We start from the raw sequence: 22,646 nt of genomic DNA, 5'->3' as shown, positions 1-22,646 counted from the left end.
ATATCATATTACAACTATTGCAGTTCTCAAAATATCATACACTCACCACTACTTCAAAACTACTATACTTATACCCACTATTAGATTACATGTGATCTGTCTTCCTATCCACAGACTGTATTTCAAACTTACTAGTTTCTCTTGTAATCCTATGTATTTTTATTTTATGCATTTAAAAGCATTCTGATAAGGGATCCAGGCTTCATTAAACTGCCAAAGGGGTTGATGCTACAAATAAAGGTTAAGCACCTCCAGAAGAAGGAATAGATTTATTTCAGCTTCAGAGGTAAAAATGAGGGCAAGTGGACAAAAGTTGCAGGGAAGCAGATTTTGGTTCAGTATGAGGACTTCCTAATTAGAGCTAATAATGGAGCAGACTGCCTCATAAGGTCATTAGCTCCTAGACACTGGAGGTCTTTAAACACTAGATGACTACTTGTCAGGGGTGTGGCTGGCAATGCCTGGCACACAGCAAGCACTTAATGTTTTTTGATTGATTCATATTTCAGATAAGAATTGAACTAGATGATTTCCAAGGTCTCCTTTGGCCATGGAATTCTATGAAATAAAACCAGTATATCCTATATAATAATAACTCACATTAGGAAGGTGGCCTGGCAGTACCAGATTTCAAGCTATATTACAAAGCAGTAATCATCAAAACAAAACTGGCTAAAAAGTAGTGGTGGACCAATGGAACAGATTAGGTACACAACACACAATAGTAAATGACCATAGTAATCTAGCGATTGATAAACCCAAAGATCCAAGCTTTCAGGACAAGAACTCACTATCTGACAAAAATTGCTGGGGAAATTAGAAAGCAGTCTGGTGGAAACTAGGTAGACCAACACCTCACACTGTATGCCAAGATATGGTCAAAATGGGTAAATGATTTAGACATAAATGATGATATCATAAGCAAATTAGGGGAACATGGAAACGTTTACCTGTCAGATCTATGATAAGGGAAGAATTTATGACCAAACAAGAGATAGAGAGCATCACAGGATGTAAAATGGATAATTTTGATTACATTAAATTAAAAAGATTTTGCACAAAACCAATGTAGCCAAGATTAGAAGGAAAGCAGAAAATTAGGAAATTAATTTTATAAGCAAGTTTTTTTGATAAACTCCTCATTTCTCAAATATATAGAGGACTGAGTCAAATTTATAAGAATACAAGTCATTCCCCAATGGATAAATGGCCAAAGGATATGAACAGGCAGTTTTCATAAGAAATCAAAGCTACCTAGAGTCATATGTAAAAATGCTCTAAATCGCTAATGAGAGGAATGCAAATTAAAAGGACTCTGAGGTACCACTTCACAACTATTAGGTTGACTAATATGACAGAAAAGGAAAATGACAAATGTTGGAGGGGGTTTGGAAAAATAAGGATACTAATGCACTGTTGGTAGAGCCGTGAACTGATCCAACCATTCTGGGTAGGGGACAGATTAAAACAACCCTATAACCAAACCCCTTTTTATTGGGGATGGGGGGGTGGGAAGAAGAGGGTGGGAGAAGGATTCTCGGACACCTTCCCCCAAACACAACTGCGCATTACGATCTCACCCTCCTTGAACTCCTTTATTGTCAGCATCATTCATTTCGCACTTCTACATTTCACATTATAGTGGAACAGGTGTTGGTCATAGTTCTACCCTTAAACTGTGTGACCGCAGAAAGCCATCTACCTTGTCTGAGCCTCAGGTTCCTCACATATAACAAAGGAATAGCTTTATAACCAGTCCTAGTTTCTCTCTCTTGCACTGCATGCCCAATATAATCAAATACCTGTGGGTCATCTCCACCTAGATATATCCTATCGGCAACTCCAACACATGCAGAACATAAATCATCTTTTTCACCTAAACCTATCTATCCTCCAAATTTCTCTAGTTCCTTTGAGGATCTTTCCAGTCTCCCAAACTCCAAGTTACCCCTGAAACTTCTCTTTCATCAATCCTAAATGACTGTTAACTTGACCTCCACAACACTTCTGGAACCCATTCCCTTCTCTCCGCTCATACTGCTACCACCCCTCTAGACCAATACCACAGCCCTCTAAAAGGCCTACCTGTTTCCTCTCCCCATCCCTCCAAAATCTCCTTCAGTTTCCAAAATAATTTAACTAAAGCATCGAGCAGACTATGCCACACTTCTGATCAAGAAGCCTTAGTGGGTCCCCACTGCTTTCAAAATACAGTAAAATGCACATTTCCCCATTTGGCTTTAAAGCCCCAGAGTTTAGCTACAGCCTACTCACAAAGGCTTCATGCCTTTTCCTTAATAACTAAAAGGTACTCACTTCTCACTCCACTTTTGAAATCCTCAGTTTCTTTAAGAGTTAATTTCAGAGGCCAAGGAACATGGAATGTCCTTCCTGATCACCCTAGTTGCTCATGCTCTCCCTATCCTCAAATTACATTTTATTTGTATTTACTTAGGATTATATGATCATAGATTTAAAGTGAGAAAGGACTCCAAATGTCATCTAGTACAACCCTTTCATTTTACAGATGAGAAAACTGAGGTCCATTTATCAATTCACATGCTGTGTTACCCAGTAGAATGTAATCTCCCTAAGAACTGTTTTCAGCTGTTTCTGTAGTCTCAGCCCCTAGCAGTGCTTGCATAAGATAGGCACTTAATAAATGCTTGCTGAATTAAAGGAAATTACTATATTTGTACTGGCTACCTCACAGAATTATAAGTGTCCCCAAGAACATTAAATTCAAGGGCAACAAGCCAGTTTATATCACCCAAAGCACCTACAACAATGACTTGCATATATTTGGTGCTCAAATATTGATGCTACAGATTCAGCAGTTTACTGGACCATTCTATATTTAGCAAAGAGCCTTTCAGCTACATTCCAGTGTATAACGTTAACACATGCCCAGCAAAATATTGGAAACGGAGGGGATGCCCATCAATTGGGGGATGGCCAAACAAATATGATTGTGATGGAATACTACTGCTCTATAAAAAATGACAAGCAGAATGGTTTCAGAGAAACCTAGAAGTTACATGAATTGATACAAAGTGAAGTAGGCAGAGCCAAGAGAACACTGTAAACAGTAATACTAATATTGTACGATGATCAACTGTGAATGACTCAGCGAGACAATGATCCAAAACAGTTCTGAAGGACTTATAATGAAAAATGCTGGCCATCTCCAAAGAAAGAACTGATGGAGTCTGAATGAAGATCAAAGCATACTTTTTAAAAACTTTATTTTTATTTTTTGTCTGTTTTCTTTCGAAACATGGCTAATATGGAAATATGTTTTGCATGACTGCACATGTATAATCTATATCAAATTGCTTACTTTCTCAAGGAAGGGAAAGAGGAGGGAGGAAAGGAGTTTGAAACTCAACTTTTAAAAAGTGTTAAAAATTGTTTTTACATATAATTTTTTAAAAAAATTAAATTTTAAAGCTTTTTTTTTTAAATATGCCCTGGGGTTTAACAGTCATATCATGACCTCTGGAAGCAAACCTGAAAAGGAATCCTATATAGAAATGATGACCTTTATCCAATTCTAAAAATTCCTAACCTTCCCTTAGCCCACTGGTTCTCAATGTGTAATCCAGGGGCCCTGAGACCCTTTCAGAGGGTCCATGAGGTCAAAGTTATTTCATAACAATACAAAGATGTTTTAATTTCTAATAAAGTAAATGTTGATAGATATATCCACAAAATAACAAAAGCTCTTTGATGAGATATTAAATAAATCTTTAAAATATCAAGGGGAAAATGACTCATACAGAAATGTTTTACATGACTGCATGTGTATAACCTATATCTGATTGCTTACCATCTCAGGGAGGGGAGAGGGAAGGGAGAGAGGGAGGGAAAGAATTTGGAATTCATAACTTAAAAAAAAAAAAGCAGAGCATTGGCCCTGAAGTCAGGAGGACCTGAGTTCAAATCCAGCCTCAGACCAAACACGTGACACTTACTAGCTGTGTGACCCTGGGCAAGTCACTTAACCCCAACTGCCTAAAAAAATTAAAAAATAAAAATAATAAAAAGTGTTACAAAAATTTTAATATGTACTTGGGGAAAGAATAAAATATACACTAAAATTAAATAATAAAAAAAAGAATGTTAAGGGGTCCTGAAACCAATAAGTTTGAGAACCACTGCCTTAGTCATTACACAGTAGTTTTATGGGATTACCACAGGCAAGTCATGTCCCTTCTATCGGGACAACCGTAAAATAAGAAGGTTGGACGAGACGACCTTTCAGTTCTAACACTGTGCTAAGATCCCATCCAACTCACAGAATTTCAGGAGTTGAAGGAACCTCCAATGCCATGTATTCTACCCCATAACTTACTGAGAATCCTGGCTACATTCAAATAGAAGTCTTACGAGCCTTTATTTGAGAGGGAATCTACTAACTCCCAAAAGCCAATTCCACTTCTGGAAAGCTCTTATTAACAAGTTTTTCTTTTCATCAAGTCTCAATCTGACTCTCTGCTAGTCCCACCCATTGCTCCTCGTCTGCCTTCTGGGGCCAAGCAGAACAAACTGAATACTTCTTCTACATGAGAGCCTTCCAAACAAATACTTCAGAATCATTATCTGTCCGTCTCCCCTGCCCTTCCTTCCCTCTCTTCTTTGTTCCAGGTTATACATCCCACATTCCGTCCACCTATCGTCACACAGCAGGGTCCTTCATCATCCTGGTCCCCCTCCTCTAGATGCTCTCCAGTTTATCAATGAAACTGATGCCCGTTACTGAATAGAGTACTATAGTGTAGTCTGACTAGAGTACTGTCTCACCATTTCTCTCGATGCAAACCAAAATATTATCTTTTTTGACTGCCACACCACAACATGTTGCTGATGAATATTAAACTTACAATCCAATAAGACCATGACATTCTGTGTTCCAAGGTCCTTTCCACGTCTTACATTGTGTTCTATGTTTTAATGATCCTTTTCAACACTAACATTTTATATTCTATATTCTAAGAGCCTTTGAAGCACTAATATTCTACATTCTAAAATTTCTCCAGATCTGACAGTCTACATTCAAAGATCTCTGGATTTTAAATTATAAAATAAATCCTGCTAATTCTGACATTGTGTCCTAAATGAAAAGTTCACTTGTTACATAAAGCAGAAAAACAGGCATTGACCCTAAATCTGAACACAGACCTAAAAAGCAGACAGACAACTCTGAAGCCTGAGTCAGTAGGCAAGGGATTCCTGGCTACATAATAGCCCCACTTAGTGCCACAGAGACTCAGACTTTCAAGGAATTTCACGCCAAGAAGTCCAATCGGAAAGAACTTGTTGCCAGTGTAACACTAACCTTGCTCTGGAAAGCCTCTGGTGACCCAGGAGGGTGTAATTACATTTGTTACAGACACATCCTGCTGACGATGAAAGGTGTGATGAAAGCTTCAAAATTCACTTGGGCATGAAGGTAGGAGAGCTGACTTCAGAAGAGGTGGTTGAGGAACAAGGAGTTCATGCCAATATCAAACTGCATTGGGAGATTGAAAGTTGCCTTCCTGTTATTTGCCATGGGGGGGCGTTATCTTTGAAACAAAGTACATGCAAGAAGTAGGTCCCTACAAGCAAAGTTACATTCTGACATACCATCAGCAGAGAAAAGAATCCACTGCCTTTTGAAACAGATTTATTAAGGAGCTTCAAGGCATAGTGGGTCTGAACTTTTGTTTTTAAATTATAGCAAAAGTCTTTGAAGAACAAGGTATTCCAGACAGTTGTTTTCCTGATAGCTGAAGGTTATTAAATACTTCCCAGCCTTCTTAAAAAGCATACAATGAACATAATTTAAACTTTTCTTGACAATTTAAAATCACCACTGTAACATCTTATGATAGTGTGGTATGTAGGGGAAAAAAACCTGAACGTGGGAGTCAGATGAACCGAGTTTGACTTGTGACTCCTCCACTTACTCGTGTGTGACCACAGACTGGTGACGAATCAGCATCGTGTGGTAGAAAAAACACTACCCTGGGGATTAGAGAACTTGGATTTATATACCAATAGCAACTCCTGACCTGCATCATCTTCTTGGGCAAGTCACTTTACCACTCCAAAGCCTTAGTTTCCTCATCCTTAAAATGAGATGACTAAATAATCTTTAAAGTCCCTGTTCTAATCCTACGCTTCAAAATCACTTCAACCTTGTGAGGCTCAGTTAGTTAATCTTTATAATAAGGAAAATCTCATAGTTAACCCAAATTAATTCACTTCTCCCTTCAAATCGGATTCACTCAACTGTGGTCTACAATTGATGTTATTTTGAGTGTATTTCTATAGAACTTTCTTAAGAAGTTCTTAAGAAGAGAGTAGCCTATATTGAGTCAAAAGGAGAAAAAAGTGAGAAAAAAGGAATGTGATACCTTACGGGACTTTGTTTTCTTTGACTGCATATTTGTTATAAGGGTTTTAGTTTTTCTTTTTGTTTTCAATGGAAGGGAGGAGGGAAGGGAAAAGGGGAAGTGGGATACGGTTCTCCCCCTAAAATAAGAGAACAGAAGGAAACCCAAGAGGATTCACAAACAAGCAAGACAACTTTGAAAGTTCCACTTGGAATTTATTATATATTTGAAAAGAATGCTCTATAAAAGAGATGTACAAATTTGTGTACAATCTTCTGTTCGTTTGTATATGGAAATATTCTATTTGGTATTAAGTTCAGAATAAAAATATTTTTAAACCATATCAATAGCACCTACCACAAAAAATAAGAATGTGAGCTGCAATTAAATATCTTACATTTGCACAGTGCTTCACAGTTTACAAAGTACACATATATATATTAATCCTTAAACAAGTCTTTGAGATAGCTGAACATATACACTATCATGCTCACTCTCCAGACACACAGGAGAAGTAAAATCTCTTAGCTCTGAGTTTTCTTTCAACAAAAAATGAGAGTTACTTGTTGAATCAGGCAGATACCAAGAGCTGTTGTTTCAAAGAGATTCAGCAACAAGACAACAGTAACAGCAGAGGCCACGAAGGTCACAGGAAACAGAAGATACTTGGTAAATACTTGTTGAATTTCTTTACCTAAGAATCTCCCAAGCATAAGCTCTCAGGCTACAAGGGAGCGATTTTCTGAAAACCATACCAGGAAATGTCAAGAATTTTCACAACATTGTATCTACCTTTTCCCCAAGCACTTATTTTTAACTTGAATTATGTTTGTAAACATTTCTCATCTCCTCTCCTACCTCCCTAATCCTGGCCTGAATCACTCCTCAGCCTCAAGTTTCTTCATCGGGAAAACGGAGACAATCATAGGACCCACCTCCCAGGTTTGTTGTAAGGATAAAATAAGATATTTAGATGAATGCTAGCTATTATTACTACTACTATTACTAGCTATAACTACTAGCTCCATATCTTAACTTGGCATTGCAGATAGTAGGTGCTTACTAAATGGAATATATGACTTGGTTCTAAAGGCTACAAAAAAAGGTACGAAAAGAAAAAAGAAAAGCTCCTTTTACCAATTCATGAGTTCACCTTGGTAACAGAAAGTCAAAGTCTAAAGTTGCCTAGGGCCTATAACACTAGGGTTAAAAGTTATTTACAGCAGGTCACACAGCTCCATGCCTCAGAAGCAGGATCTGAACCCAGATCTTCTGGGAGGCTAGCTCTTATCTACTCTGCTAAGGTATCTCAGATGCTGGAGATAAAAAGATCTCAAGAGCACATTCTAAGAGAGACAAGACACTTCGAGACACTAAATCCCTGAGGCTCACCTCAGGGTCATCCCTGACTAGTTTCCAAATCTTGTGGATCTACTAACCCAGCCACCACTCCAGTCAAGCCCCACAATCACTGCTGCAATTGGAGGCTTCTAATTGGATTTCCTGTCTCACTTTCTCCCCCTCTTCAAACTATCCTCTAGACAGCTGCCAAATTGTTATTCCTAAACCCAAGGTGTGACCATGTCATTTCCCTGATCACATGTTTCCTGAACCTCCACAGCTTTCTTGCCCCATGGTAAAAAACTAGCTCTTCTATCAGACATGGAAAGCTGCAGCCTACCTCTCCAACCTTATTTCCCATCATTCTCCTCACTGAAGGATCCAATTGAACGATGAGTTATTTGCATTCCCATTTGCACAGTACCTCTAGTATGCCTTTACCCAAGAGGCCTTGGATGCTCTACCCCCTACCACACTTTAGAATTCCTAGCTCCGCAATGAGACCTTTCCACATCCACCCCCAACTGTAAGCATTTCTCTTGGTCCCCATCAAAACAATTTTGTATTTACTCATCAGTGTACACACTGCCAACAGTAAAATATAAGCTCCTGAAATGCAGAGCCCTGGTCCATGTTGCTCTCTGGCAACCAGGAATCCCTGGCACCCAAGGACCCCAGCACCCAGGGACCTTCAGCACCTGAGGACCCAGGGATCCCCAGCAAGATCCCTTGCACGGAACTGTTGTCTGATAAATGCTTGCTGCCCAGCACTGAATTCCTAGTACCTAGTGTTGGCCTTTAAAAGCTAAAGAGCATTTCAACAGGTGGTGAAGGATGGGAAAAGACAAAGGCCTTTCTAACATAGGGAATGGCTGAAACACAGGCACAGAGAAGGGTTGGTTTTTTGGGAAGGCAGGTTGGGGGAGGAAAAGGTAGTCCCAACTTGGCAGAGGCACTGGAGGTGCTGGGCCACAGATGGCCTACTGCCTCCCCACATTCTAATTCTTCCTCCACAGAGCTGCCAAAGTGATTTTCCTAAGCACACCCCCTCGTGTACTCCAACTCTAGCAACTCCCTATCACTTCTAGGCTTAAACAAAAACTCTTGTTTGGTATTCAAAGCTCTTTCTTCACAAACTTGCCTCAACTTACTTTTGCAGCTTTAAGACGTATTGCTTCCCCTTCATATTATAGCCTAGGCCAGAGTTGTCCAAAATGCGACCCTTACCAAATGTAACTGGGAAAGGTTTAACAAAATAAATAAAATACAACACAACACTGATAATGCTAATTTGTGGCTTTCTAAGTCAACAAGCAGCCCACAGGGATTGGGTCGTTTTTGAAGTGGACTCTACCAGTCCAGGCAACCTGGCCCTCACAGGGGATGCTCCATCTCATCTCAGGCCTCAGCACTTCCTCTTCACTTAGGGTCTCTGAGAATCACTAGTTTCCTTCAAATCTTAGTTCAGGCACTACCTTTTACATGAAAAATGTCTTGATCTTCTCCAACATCAGTAACCTCTCCATCAATAACTGCCCTGTATCTACTCTGAATTAGACTTTTATTTATGTACATTTGTCTGCCTGGCAGAATGATATACGGCTTTTTGAGGGAGGGGCAATTTCACTTTCGTGTTTGTATTCACAGTGGCTAATCAGAGATATTCAAAAATGCTCATTTGGTGATCAGTAAGAACTTTGAACTTTACTCTGTATTCCATCTACAACCTGAAGGGATTTGAGCCCTTCCATAATAACAGAAGAGTGCTAAGATCAGACTCTACATCAGATAATTAATCTGGCAGTGGTATAAATGATGGATTGGAAAAGGGACAGGCTGTATGAACAAGTGGGTTTACAGAATCAGCTAATTTGGTTTTGATCTCCAACAGTGAAATGGAACAAGCCTAAACTTCTCCTTCCACAGCCATAACTTTCAGACACCTTCAGCTGCTTCAACTCCTCCTTGTCCATCATGGTCTCCAATTCTATCCCCATCCTGTGACTACACAGATTTGTCAAAATTCTTCCCCAAATCTCTTACCTAGAAGAGATAACAATTAACAATAAAAAATGGTAACAGAAAGGTCTGTACCATGAAGGGGTCAGTGGAAACAGAGAAAAGGAGACAAATGTGAGATGTTACAGAGGTAAAACCAACAGAACTTAAGGTAACTGAAGGGTTATTGGAGGTAAAGGGAAATAAAAAATCAAAGATAATAATACCAAGGTTTCATACACAGTATATCTGTTAAATAAGTTTTACCACTTACAGGAAAAAAGGCACACTAGCTGTCTGAAAGGTAAGGTCTCCTCATTCTAGCAGGATACTTACAAGATAGCCCAAGCATGCACATTAAATACAGATATATCCATGTTAAGAGACTGTTGGCTTCCAATACACTACATGTACAGACATGTGGGGGTCCTTACCAAAATAGTTTCCAGACTCCCTTACTATCCTGATAATCTGCCTCTAGAAGACCTCTAGATTTTCAAAATGCAAGACCAAGAATTTTATTTAAGACTCCAGATGTGGTCTGACCAGGATAGGGGACTTGGGACCATTATTCTTCCTGAGCAGAAAGCCTCTGTTAAGGTAGGATGAACCTAATCTATTCAGGGAAGTTACCATGTATGAAGGCTCTATGGAAATAAAATATTGTACCAAGCCATTTAATTATGTTAAAAAGTAAATCAAAAAGCGTGCTCAGAATTATGAGCTTCTTACCACAGAATTATTTGTTTGAGTGAGTTGTGATGACAATACCAAGCCATCAAACAAATAACACATTGATAGATAACCCCCCTCCCCCAAGATAAAAACAACTGACATTATATAGACCTTTGAGGTTTACAAAGCATGTTACCTAATCTCATTTAACAGAACAACCCTGGGAGTTGGTAGGAGATGGCTTTATTATACCAAAGGTATGAAAAATGTCCATTTTATAGATGTTGTTAGAGAAAAGACTCAGACTCAGATCTCTCCTAAGCCTAGCACTACACCTTGTTGATTCTAATAGAGAAGTATGTGCTATACTGAATATAATTATACTTCTTGAAAGCAGGGGCTGATTTTTTCTTTGAATCCCCTGTACCTTCCCCAAAATATAGGGCTAAATGTTTGAACTGACTATACGCTATAGTTCAAAAAAGGGATCTCTTTGAAAGCAAATAAATACAGGTAAGAAAAATACAGACAATTACACAGACCATACCCAAGCTTCGGGGCATAGGCAGGGCCAGGGAGTTCAGTCCATGCTCAACGTGACATCATATAAAGTACCTACTATGTGCCCTGACCCAAGCAAGCCTGACACAGAAGCAGTATTTGATAGCTTCTGCCCTCAAGGAGCATATAGTCTAACTCAGAAAATCAGCTTCTTAAGTGGCTTCTACCATTGTCCAGCTTTTAGGTCACTTTAATCAGTTTTATTAATACTTAGCTAGAAACAGTTCAGAGTGCTTTCCGGATTAAGAAGCTCTGGCATACTATGGCAAGAGAACCACTAAAGGTTAGAGCTGATAGAGATTCCCTAATCCAATAACCCCTCCCCAAATTTTACAGATGACTAAACAGGTTTCGAGCAAGAGACATAACTTGCCCAAAGTCACCAGGCCACAAAGACCTGCACTCCACGTGTCCTGACTCCCAGGTCAGTATTCTTTACAACATACCACACAGGACACTCAGTGTGCCACCTCAGTTTTAGAGCAGGTCACCATAATAAGCACACATACTTTGTGTTTGAACATTGATAAGGACTGTCGAATTCACAAATACAAATAAGTGCTGATGTCAATTATTAGAAAGTGTCAAATAGCCCTTATTTGACTAGGGGATGGCAGCAAGGAGACCTGTCCCAAAGGGAGTAGCCAATCACAGGTCTATGGGGAAACACTCCAACTATCAACTTTAACACCCTTTCTCTGACATCTGAGAGAATCCATTTTCCAGGTGATATTGTACCTCCAAAATATCTTTCCCAGACATCTAAGAGAACCCATTTTTCAGGTAATACTGTACCTCCTCCCCAAATATCTTAAGAGTCCAGAGCAGCCGTAGTTCCCTTCAAAGCACCAAGATTAGAAAAACTCCTGCTTTATGAGCTTGGATTTAGAGCTCTCTCCCAAGGAAACATTTGGGGAACATCCCAAACCTCGGTCAACCACAAAATAAGATCACCAGAGGAGGAAGGGAAGAGTCCTCAATTCAGCAGTAGTTACACCTAGAACAATATTTCCTGAATGGTGTTCCACAGAATCCTGCTATTCCATACTACATGAATAGAGGTTCCATGAAAAAAATATCAATGCTAATTTTTTGTCCTACAATTTATTTCTTAAAGTATTTTATGTGGCAAATTTTGAGCATAAAACAGATTTAAATTTCATCTACCATGAATTCCATGACAGATGAAATTTCCATAGCTAGCTACTTTTTCATCCTGGGTTTTTTACCCCCTATACCTCCAAACTTCCGTAAGATTTATGGATACTATCTATATACTTTGAGCCCAAGTGTTTCCAGGGTACATTTGTGTTGAAACTCTGTCCTAAGGGTTGGTTGGCAGCTTCTGGGGTGAAGGCTATCTCAAGCCAGAAACTTATGATTCCTTTGAATCATTAAATTGTGCCCAAATTTCACATCCAAGTCAATAGTCAAAGAGTCCTTCAATGTTACATGGCCTCTCATGATACTGCTAAACTAGGTTCACGGCAATCACCCCCTTTAAACAGAAAAGGCCTGGTAGCAGATTTGAGAAGGAAGAGGAGAACAAACTTGGTGCTCTGATATTTCCCAGCCTCATTCAGATCACACTTGCCCTATTACATGTGACAACACATGGGGCAGAGATCCCCAACAGGTCAACTGGCAAACCTGACTTGGTCAATATTGAGCTGGCAAGCTAACAAGACTTCTCTAAGGTTTGAAAGGGGTGGGGGAAGGGAAAGGAGAGGAGAAAAGAAATGGGAGCAAACAACAATGGCTTTAAAAAATGCCAATATGGTCCTCTTCCCACCTGACTAGGGATAAGGAGGCAAGAAGCTGTACTCTTCAGGGTCAAATAACCATCCTCAAGAAGGAAGTCTTACACTTTTGGTCACTTGGGGTACTCAGCCTTTCCACATCACACTGAAAATAAATGGATCCTTGTATTATGCTATGACCTAGCAAAGGGAGTGAACAGGCCCCAGCCTCAGCGAGTAGAAATTCTTCTGGTTGGAGCCTACGCAGAATGCCAGGGACTGAGGAAGGAAAAGAAAGTATAATGAACCACAGAATGGCATTAGGCCTAAATCCAGTGAACATATTTACTGGCAACCGGTGTAAGAAGACTTAGCTTCTCCAGTCCAAGGTAAAAAGCTCAATGTTCACAACAGCAATCTTCAGCCAGTTTTCAGAGTCCCTGAGTCACTCCAGTATCGACACTCTGTGCAGCAAGTAAACCTCAGGTGGATGGAGCAGGGGCATAAAGTTAGTTTATGAACATACAATAGATAGATAAATACATAAACACATATGAAACAGCCACATCTGTCTCCAAGCACAAACATCCTTACTGTACTTCCATCAAAATTTTCCCAAAGGGTGAAAACCATGGTTATACAGGAATCCTACCAAATTCACCACCTCATCTTATGCTTCCTCAAACTCCCAATGTAATTACCACCCAATTTTCTAAGAACGTGCATAACACAGGGAGGGGTGCTAACCTTAGACACCAATCAGTGACTCAAAGAAATCATTGGGAACAATAAATAAGTACAATAAATAAGGACAATAAATAAAGACCCTTTCCCTCTCCTTCCCTCAAACACATACCAGCTCTAACATTCTATGTTTTATGGTAACTGAACCACATAGACTCCCAATTATATGAGCCCAAGATATTTCAGTGAAACAGTATCAAGCAAAAGCCATCCTCATGTCAGCTATCCATTTGCAATATCAAACTTAAAAAAGGCAAAATTCTTTTTTTGCAAATTTTATATATTAAGATGAGCAATTTCTAAGGTAGCCTCACACGGAAAGAAGTAGCTGTTACTGGCTGATAACTAATCTAATGGAGGAGCTCACACACACACACACACACAGAGCGCCCTCACCACCCCAACCTCTTCTCCTTCCCCAAAATGAATTTCTGGCTTTAACAAAAGGGTAACCAAATATCAACCACATTTTGGAATGCATCTAAAGCCATTTTCAAAGATCCTGCCCTCCCCCATACCTACCACCCTTCTCACATGTGGCTACCCTGCTCTTTCCAGCAGAGCCTTCCTGTTTCCATCCTTAAGTTGTTTGTTCACAGGCAGACTGCAAACATCTCCAATGACTTTTTTTTTTAAACAGCTTCTGGTCTGGAGATGGGAGGAGACAGGCTGTGTATATGACTTCAAGAACTGTCTGGATGCCTGTTTGGACAATTCTTCTGTCAAGAATATTCACCAGGTCCACGGCATTTTATTTTCATTTGGTGGTAGGCAATCTGAATGATCCCCCAGCCATATATGCCAAGGGTCTTTTCCACTATGCACAGTAATAATAACTTCCTTCTTTCAGGCCTAGTATCCTGGTCACCCTCTCAGTTTGTTTAATATCTATCTGTTCTTTGGCGGTGGTGAGTGGCCTAGAAAAATGGCTACAAATTCACTATAAACCACTCCTATCCCCTCCCCAATCAACATCAACAGTCACACTAACTCCATATATGCCCCAGCCTTTTCTTTGGTTATTTTTTAAAAGTTCCCCTTCTTCTCGGTTTCCCCTAACCCCTCCCCAACCTCCCCCAGGTTGAATCCTTCCTACTTTATAAGCCTCTCTCTCATCAGAGAGTTGAGCAGATGGATTTTGTCCATGAGCTGCGGAACACTCTGGGAAGGGGAAATGTAGACTGATAGAGGCCACCCACAGTGAAGGTGGGGGTGGGGAAGAAGCCCACTGGGAAGTAGTTGGAGGGGGGTGGGGTATCACCATCATCTTGGTTTTCCAAAGTAAGGCACAACCCCTACACCAAAGGACAAACCTAAAAGGGGGAGTATGAGGGAGGTGAGAAGGTAAGGGGATGGGACAGCGGTATGAAAACAGGTCCCTCAAAGGACTATAAAAAGTATCTAGACTCCAAATCCCACCAGCTTTAAGCCTTGAGAAAGGGGAAAAGGAGAAGGGTGTGGGAAACTACGGGAAAAACCTCCCTTCCCGAAGTGGGGGAAGGGTACAACACTATCTAGACAGGGCTCTAAATCTCTGATCTGAAAGGGTGGAGTGGGGTAGGGGTGAGACAGGAAAACCTCACCCCTCCAAGACCCCTCCTCTCACACGAACTAAAGAAAGGGTACAAGATCTGCAGACACCAAGACCCAACAGCCCAGACCCCTGCAAGGAGGGGAAGAGGGTGGGGGTGGAGATGTGTGTCAGACAGAAGAGAGAAAATAGGAAAACCACACCAAAAACCTACCAGCTTGGGCCCCTGCAAAAAAGGAGAGAGAGAGAGTGTGTGTGTGAGAGAGATGGGTGTGTGGGTGACAGAGACGACAACACACACACACACACACACACACACACACACACACACACACGACATAAACCTCTCTTGGCCCACCCTTCTGGGGGGGAGGAGGGACAAAGTGCCCAGCCGGGTTAACTGCTTACAAGGAGCACCCCTACACCTGGGGAGACCTCCCAACCTCAGTTTAAGGGTTTCCTGAAAACAAAGCCAAGGGAAGGAGGTTGCTGAGGAGGAAAAGAGAGTACAGTGGGGAAAAGGAGGTGCCTGAGCAGGGAGTCTGGGAAAGGGAGTCTCAGAGGAGAGAGAGGGGCTTCAGTAGGGTCAGGGAAGCGGGAGGGGGGGAACTCAGCAGGAAGTCTGGGAAAGGGAAGGGGAGGTTTCGGGTGGGGGGGAGGGTCCAAAGAGAGGAAACTCAGCGGGGAGTCTGAGAAGGAGGAGGGGGAGTCTCAGAAAAAGGAGGGATCTCAACGGGGGGGGTCAGGGAAATGGGAGGGGGAACAGAGAGTGTGGGAAAAGGGAAGGATCTCAGAAAAGGGGGGGATCAGGGAAGGAGGAGGGGAACAGGGAGCTTGGGAAAGGGGAGGGGGGGTCTGAGTAGGATCTGAGAGAAAATGCGTGTCTCGTCTCCCTTTCATCAGTCCAGGGACTGCGGGCGGCAGCCGGGCCAAGGCCAGTACCAGGGGCAGGGTCGCTCCCGCCCCGTGCCCAGGGGTTTTACCTCAGGGTCCGGGCGATCACCAGTGGGGCCCCGCAGCCCCCACCCCCGCCGCTGCCGCCGCCCTCCTCCTCATAGCTGGGGTGGGGGGCCGCCGCCTCCGCCGCCGCCGTTACCGACGCTCCTCCTCCTCTTCCTCAGAGTCTGCTTGCTCGGCCCGACCCGACCTGTGGTCTGTTTAAACCTCCGTCGTCGCCGCCGCCGCCGCCGCCTCTTCCTCCCCGCCGGCTCCGACTCAGGCTCCGGCTCCGGCTCCCCCTCCCCCGCCCGCCGCGGCGGCCCGGAGCCCGCCCCGCAGCAGCCAGTGTGGGCAAAGAGACGCCTTCACGTACGCCGCCAGCGTAAGGGCAGCGCCGGCGGGCGGAGGCAGGGAGAGGCAGCTACGCCACGCTCTTGGCGCAGACGTCTTTCCCGGATGCCGGCGGCGGGAGGGGGGAGGGGCGGCTGCTACGCCACGCTCTCGGCGCAGTCGCCTTTCGGGAAAGCGGGGGGAGGAGGAGGCCGCTACGCCGCGTTCTTGGCGCAGCCGCCTTTCGGGGATGCCGAAGTGGGAGGAGGAGGAGGACGACAACTACGAGGGGAGGGGGGAGTGGAGAAGGAAGAGAAGGAGGAAACGTGCGCAGGCGGCAGGCCCGCCCCACGCAGCCCGCCCGCGCAAGTGGCGCAGGAAGTGTTCGAGAATGAGAGACTGGGCGGGATAGGCAAGGGGGAACCGCGGAGGCGGCGGAGACGCGGCTTTGAGGGAAGCCAAAGGGCTGCCGTTTCACGACAATGACCGCGCTTTCCGGCCGATGGAAAGGTGACGTCCGCAGTCGTCTCCCGCCCACCGTCCTCGCCAATCGCGAGTCAACAGACACTGAGCAAGCCGAGGAAGGGGCGGGGGGCTCGGATCCTCGAATCTTGGCGCTCCCCTTACCCCACCCCACCCCACCCTGGCGTTTCCATGTTGCCGCGGAGGCGGGTTGCCATGACGCCGCCCGCGCCGTCGTGGGCATTGCGTCACAATCTCGCCATTTTACGTCAATAGCGTGAGCCACGGTGAGGCGCCGCCCTCCCTCCTGGGGCGGATGTCGCGACAGTTCCGGCTCCCTGCAGCGACAAGGCGATAGGAGGGTGGGGCACGGGGGAAAGGGCAAGGAGCTGTCCTTATGTGATCTGGAGGAAAAGCCTTCCTGTTGAGCGCTTGGCTGTATGACTCTGGTCTAGTCACTCCCCTTTCTGGGCCTCAGTTTCCTCATTTGTAAAATCAGGGGGTTGGGCTCCAAGACCCACTTTTAAATACACCCTCAGAATCTTGTGAGAGTCTGAGGCACTCAAAGGATCTGACAGACGGCCAGGGCTGGGAGTAACCTTAGAGACCACTGAAGTCCAACATCCTTGTAGTAACAGAAGCGAACTTGGGCCCAGAGTGGGGACTAAAGGTCACCTAGTAAGCAAGTGTCCGAGCTAGGATTCCAAAGCAGGGCTCACGTGACCACGGTTTCCAAGAATCCCCCAGACTGAAAGAGGACCCCAGCAGATACCAGTCTCAACCCCTAACAGAATAGAAATCTCTGCACCATACCCACAGACTCGTCCAGGCTTTTCTACTTGAACATTTCCAGCCATGGGGACATTTGATGCTGGACAGCTGTCATTGTTAGGAATTTTTTTTTTTTAAGTCAAGCCAAAAATCTGACTGTGTAACTTCCACCACTGCTCTTAGTTATAATAATAACTCACACTTCCCATCTCTCATGGACTATTGCTCTAGTCTGCTGGTCGGCCTCCCTGTTTCAAATCTCTCCCCACTCTAGTCCATCCATCTGGAATCATCTGTCAAAATGATCTTCCTAAAGTGCAAGTCTGACCATGTTACCTGCAGTGGGTCCCTATCACTTGTCCAGGATCAAGGATAAAATCCTATTTGACATTTGAAGTCCTTCACAACCTGGCCCCCTCCTACCTTTCCTGTCTTCTTACACCTTACTACTCCCACCCCCACCCCCACCTACTCCTCTGCCTTGTGCCACTGGCCTCCTTGCTGTTTCTTGCCTAAGACTCATCTCTCACCTTTGGGCATTTTTAGTGGATGTCCCCCATGCCTGGAACTCTTTTCCTCTTCATCTCTATCCTGGCTTCCCTCAAAATGCAGCTAAAATCCTGCCTTCTGCAAGAAGTCTTCCCCTTTCTTCTTTCAATCCTCTGTGATTTTTTTTTTCGTGAGATAGTGGGGTTAAGTGACTTGCCCAGGATCACACAGCTGGTACTCGTCAAATGTTTGAGACTGGATCTGAACTCAGGTCCTCCTGACTCCAGGGCCAGTGCGCTATCCACTGCACCACCTAGCTGCCCCTAGTACTCCTTAATCTTAAAGTGCCTTCCCTCTGAGATTATTCTCAATTTATCCTATACATCTGTTGTTGGTACCAAGTGTTTGCTTGTTGTCTCCCCCATTAGACTGAGATCCTTGAGAGCAGGAACTGTTTCTTGCCTTTTTTTTTTTTGTATCCATACCCCACAGTAGAGTGCCTGGCACAGGGCAAGTGCTGAATAAATGCTTGTTGACTTGACTGTATATTTTAAAGTTCTCCAAGTCTCCTCACAACCGTCAAAGTGGTAAAGATAGCAAAAGAGAAATAACTGATGAGCTTCAAGAAGACTGATGTCCCAATGTACTGTTGGTAGAATTACAATTGAAAACCACTGAAAAAGTTTGAAAATATGCAAAAATGATCACTTTCATACTCTTTGATCCAATGATCCCATTAGTGGGCATATGCCCCAAGGAAATCAAAGACAGAAAAATAAGGTCCCATATGCCAAAATCAGGGTACTTTTATGGTAGCAAAAAAAAAAATTAAATTAAAATCCTCCCTCCATTACAATCATTTATATTCTCTCCTTCTCTGAGGTACACTTTGTCCAAATTTGTCACTCAGTCGAGATGCTGGTGGCTAATACCTAACAGGAAATTCTTCCATTTTTGATCAGTTTACTACCTTCTTTTATAGTGTCCCTCTCTAACTGAAATACTGCCCTAATATTAGGAGTCTTCAGTATATACGCTGATGTTCATTCCCTACAATCCATTTACACTGGCCCATTTAAAGTTCCTCAAACATAACAGTCCATCTTCTGCCTTTGCATTGGCTGTCCTGCATGCCTGGAATGCTCTGTTCCTTCACCTCTACTTTGTGGTTTTATCTTCCTTAAAGATGCAGGTCAAAACCTGCCTTCTGCAGGTGGCCTTTCCTAGTTCTCTTAGTTTCTAATGTCTTTCCTCCATTTCAGATTACCTGCCATCTACCTTGTATATATTTTATATATATCTGATAATTTACATGTTGGGTTCCCTGCTCAGAGCATGTGCAGAGTGTGATGACCTATAGGGGAAAGGGCATTACCCCAATTCAGAGCATGGGCAGATATCCCATGACTATTTCCTGACAATTTACTGAATAGAGAAGAAAAGCCTTTTAACATCTCAAGTGGATGAGTAGAGAGCTGGCATAAACCTAGCAGCAATCTTGTGAGCTCTGAAAGATTAGAGGAAACATCAGAGATCAAGTGGTAGGAATCCATGGCCCAGACAGTCATGGCTACTATAGCCAAGGCAAACAAGCCAGAGCAGCCTCAAGGCACTGTGGCCTGTGAGGGAATTGAGGGGATTAGGGCAGCAAGTGGTTAATTGTGACTCAATTCTGGAGCTAGCTCAGTTCCCTTTCTATTCAATTATGGGTCTAGTCCGATTTCTGTCTTGTGAGAAAATGTTATTCAATTGTGGGAATTGGGAGAAAACCTTTTATGTTGTTTGAACCTAGCCCTGTGTGGCTGGGAAGCTGGAGCACCCATACCTGCTGTTTTAGAGACCCTTAACTAAGGACCTCATGGATACCCTCTTCTCTCTGCATTTTCAAGGATGTGGTCTCCCTTGGTTCTCCTCCCACCTGTCTAACTGTTCTTTCTTAGTCTTCTTTGCTCATTCTTTGTTCATATCATGCCCACTTGCTGTAGATGTCCCCCAAGGCTCTGTCTGCCTAGTTCTCTTTTATATCTCTCTCTCTTCATGACATCATCAGCATCACGGGTTCCATTTTTATGCTGATGACTCCCAAATTCAGCCTAACCTTTCTTATCAGCTACTCCAACTGCCTATTGGATTTCCAAGTGGATGTCCTTGGAGGTTATCTCAAATTCAGAGTCCCAAGCAGAATTCATTATCTTTCCACTCAAATCAACCTGTCTTAAAGCTTCTCTGTTATTGTCAAGAGCAGTGACCCAGCTTAATTAACAACCACAGTGTCACCTTCTGCTCCTCACTCTCCCTCACCTCCCAAATCCAGGTGCCAGTTCTGGTTATTCCTACCATGCCTCCCTTCCTCACCATTCATGAAGTACCACCCTAGTTCAGGATCTCACCACCTTAATGCCTGGAGATCAGGATGGAAGACAATATCTCCTACTTGATCTCCCTAGTTTCAGCTTCCCCATTCCAATACATCCTTATTTCCTGAAGGGGAGGTCTGACTACAACTCTCCCCCCTCCAAACTCAATAAACTCCAATGGCTCCATATTAACCACCAGAATCAAATATAAAATCCTTTGTTTTGGCATTTAAATAACCCCCTGACCCCTTCTTACCTTTCCAGTCTTCGTATACATTTGCTCTTCCACGGGAGAAGCCAGACTGGTCTACTTTCTGTTCTCCACAGAGAACATCCTAGTCTCCATGCTTTCACATTGGCTGTCCCCTATGCCTGGAATGTTCTTATCTTTCAAAATCCCCATTTCCCTTTAACATTCAACTCAAGTTCCATTTTTAATACGAAACCTTTCTTGATCCTACCTCTCTCCTCCCCGCCCCCTTTCCTTGAGTACTCCCTCCAAAAATTACCATGTTTTCATTTTGTATATATTATGCATATACTTAACATCAGGGAAGGGGAAAATTTGATTCACCCTTCTCGTCCCCACATATCAGCTCAGTTGATGTGCTCATAGAATGTAATCACAAATGGTGGTGTTTTAACGTGTCAACGAGTTGTTAACACCCTGAATTCCTTTACAAAGCATAAGCACTTTTCTCTAAGTCGGAAAGTGACAAAATCATTGCATAAATAATAATTAATCACTTCCCTGCGTGACCCTTAAAAGGCATAGTCCAGCCAGTTTGAATCAGTCTAAAAGAGAGCCAAGAATCAGGGAAGAACCCAGCTCTTTACTACTGGGGAGATGGAGGGTAGGAGGGAAAGAAGGGTATCTTTTCTCTTACCCTGTGTGTCTCCCCCATCCCCAGCACTGGCCATAGCATCTACTAAGAGTAGCAGCCTTATGTACCTGGGAGGTAAGCTAATACTCAAGGCAGCAGTCAGAGAGTCAGTTCAAAAGAGTTTAAGGTGCAGTTGTGGAAGACACAGACTCCAAAAAGACACAGAGGATAGTCACCTGAGGCTGGAAGCAGCTTACAGAAGTGTGACCTCTAGCCACAAAGAAGAGAGTTAGCTCAAGAGAGAGCTAACCCTGGCAATTAAGAATTGTTCTGCAGAGAGGACTCCCAGAGGAGAAAAAGGGATTTCAAGGCCATTCACGCCTCACTGGCAGAGTAGCCTTGGCCACGTGGTTTCCCTCCATTGGTGCCTCACTACCACTGTATTCCAAGTTTGTACCCACTCTTCCCTCAAACTCTGAGTGTATCTGTAGCAGAGTTATGGGGGGAATGTTTTATAGCTACTATTTTTGTTATACCTTCTTAGTAAATCTCTTACAGGCATTTACCTCTAGAATAAAATATAAACTCTTCTGTTTCATATTTAAAGCCCTTCACAGCCTGCCCCCAACCTACATTTCCAACCCTTTTCTTCTTGAGACATCCTGGGGCACCTGGAAGGCTCCAGCTTGAGCTGGTGCCCAGTAGGGCCCCAATACCTCTCCCCTGCCAGCAGACCACCTTAGACCTGATCCAGGATACCTGGAATACTCCAATCAAAACTGGCAAACAGTAGGATCCCACTGTCTCCTACCCCTACCCCAGAGCTGACCCCCAACTTTCCTGCCCATGTTCTCTTTTCTGTTTCCTCTGTTGGCAGGACACTGAACCCCTTTCCAGAGAAAAGTCAGAATCTCTTCTCTGATCCTTAAACTTAATTTTCCCTTTCCAAAATTGTGGGGTGGGTCATTTCTGTGAGACAAACATCCTGACACATCCTTAGGAATCCCAGGTCTTGCCTTCTGCCCTTGCCAACATTTGTTGTCTGCCTTAGTAATACTGTGTATTCCTTGAGAGCAGGGCCTGTCTTCTTTGTATATGGGTATCCCGAGCATTTAGCACAGAGCTTGGCAAACTCCTACCTTGTGTAATACCCCACTCTGTCCCTGCCATCTTCCTTCTCTTCTCTGATTTGATGTTGTCAAATGCCAATGGAGGAAGTCAAACAACAGTGCCAACAAGATCTACTGTAAAGTTATATAGTGAAGTACCTTTTCCCTTAGCCCCTCAAAGCATACACAAATTCCACCAAATTAACCATAAGGCAAAATTTGGGGGTTGGCTTTGGGCCATGAATGGCTAATGAGCCAGAAGAGGGGAAGATATTGGGTGCCATACCTGGAAGAAGAGAAGCTGTATCTGGCCAACGGGCATCTTGGATATAGCCCTCCAAGTGACAGAGTGATCTCAGTAGTGGAGAAGGATGGCCCATCACTATTCCAATAGAA

This window comes from Vombatus ursinus, unplaced genomic scaffold (assembly GCF_900497805.2).
Source record: "Vombatus ursinus unplaced genomic scaffold, bare-nosed wombat genome assembly UNPS02009918.1, whole genome shotgun sequence".
Lineage (NCBI taxonomy): Eukaryota > Metazoa > Chordata > Mammalia > Diprotodontia > Vombatidae > Vombatus > Vombatus ursinus.
Note: the sequence above shows the minus strand (reverse complement) of the source record.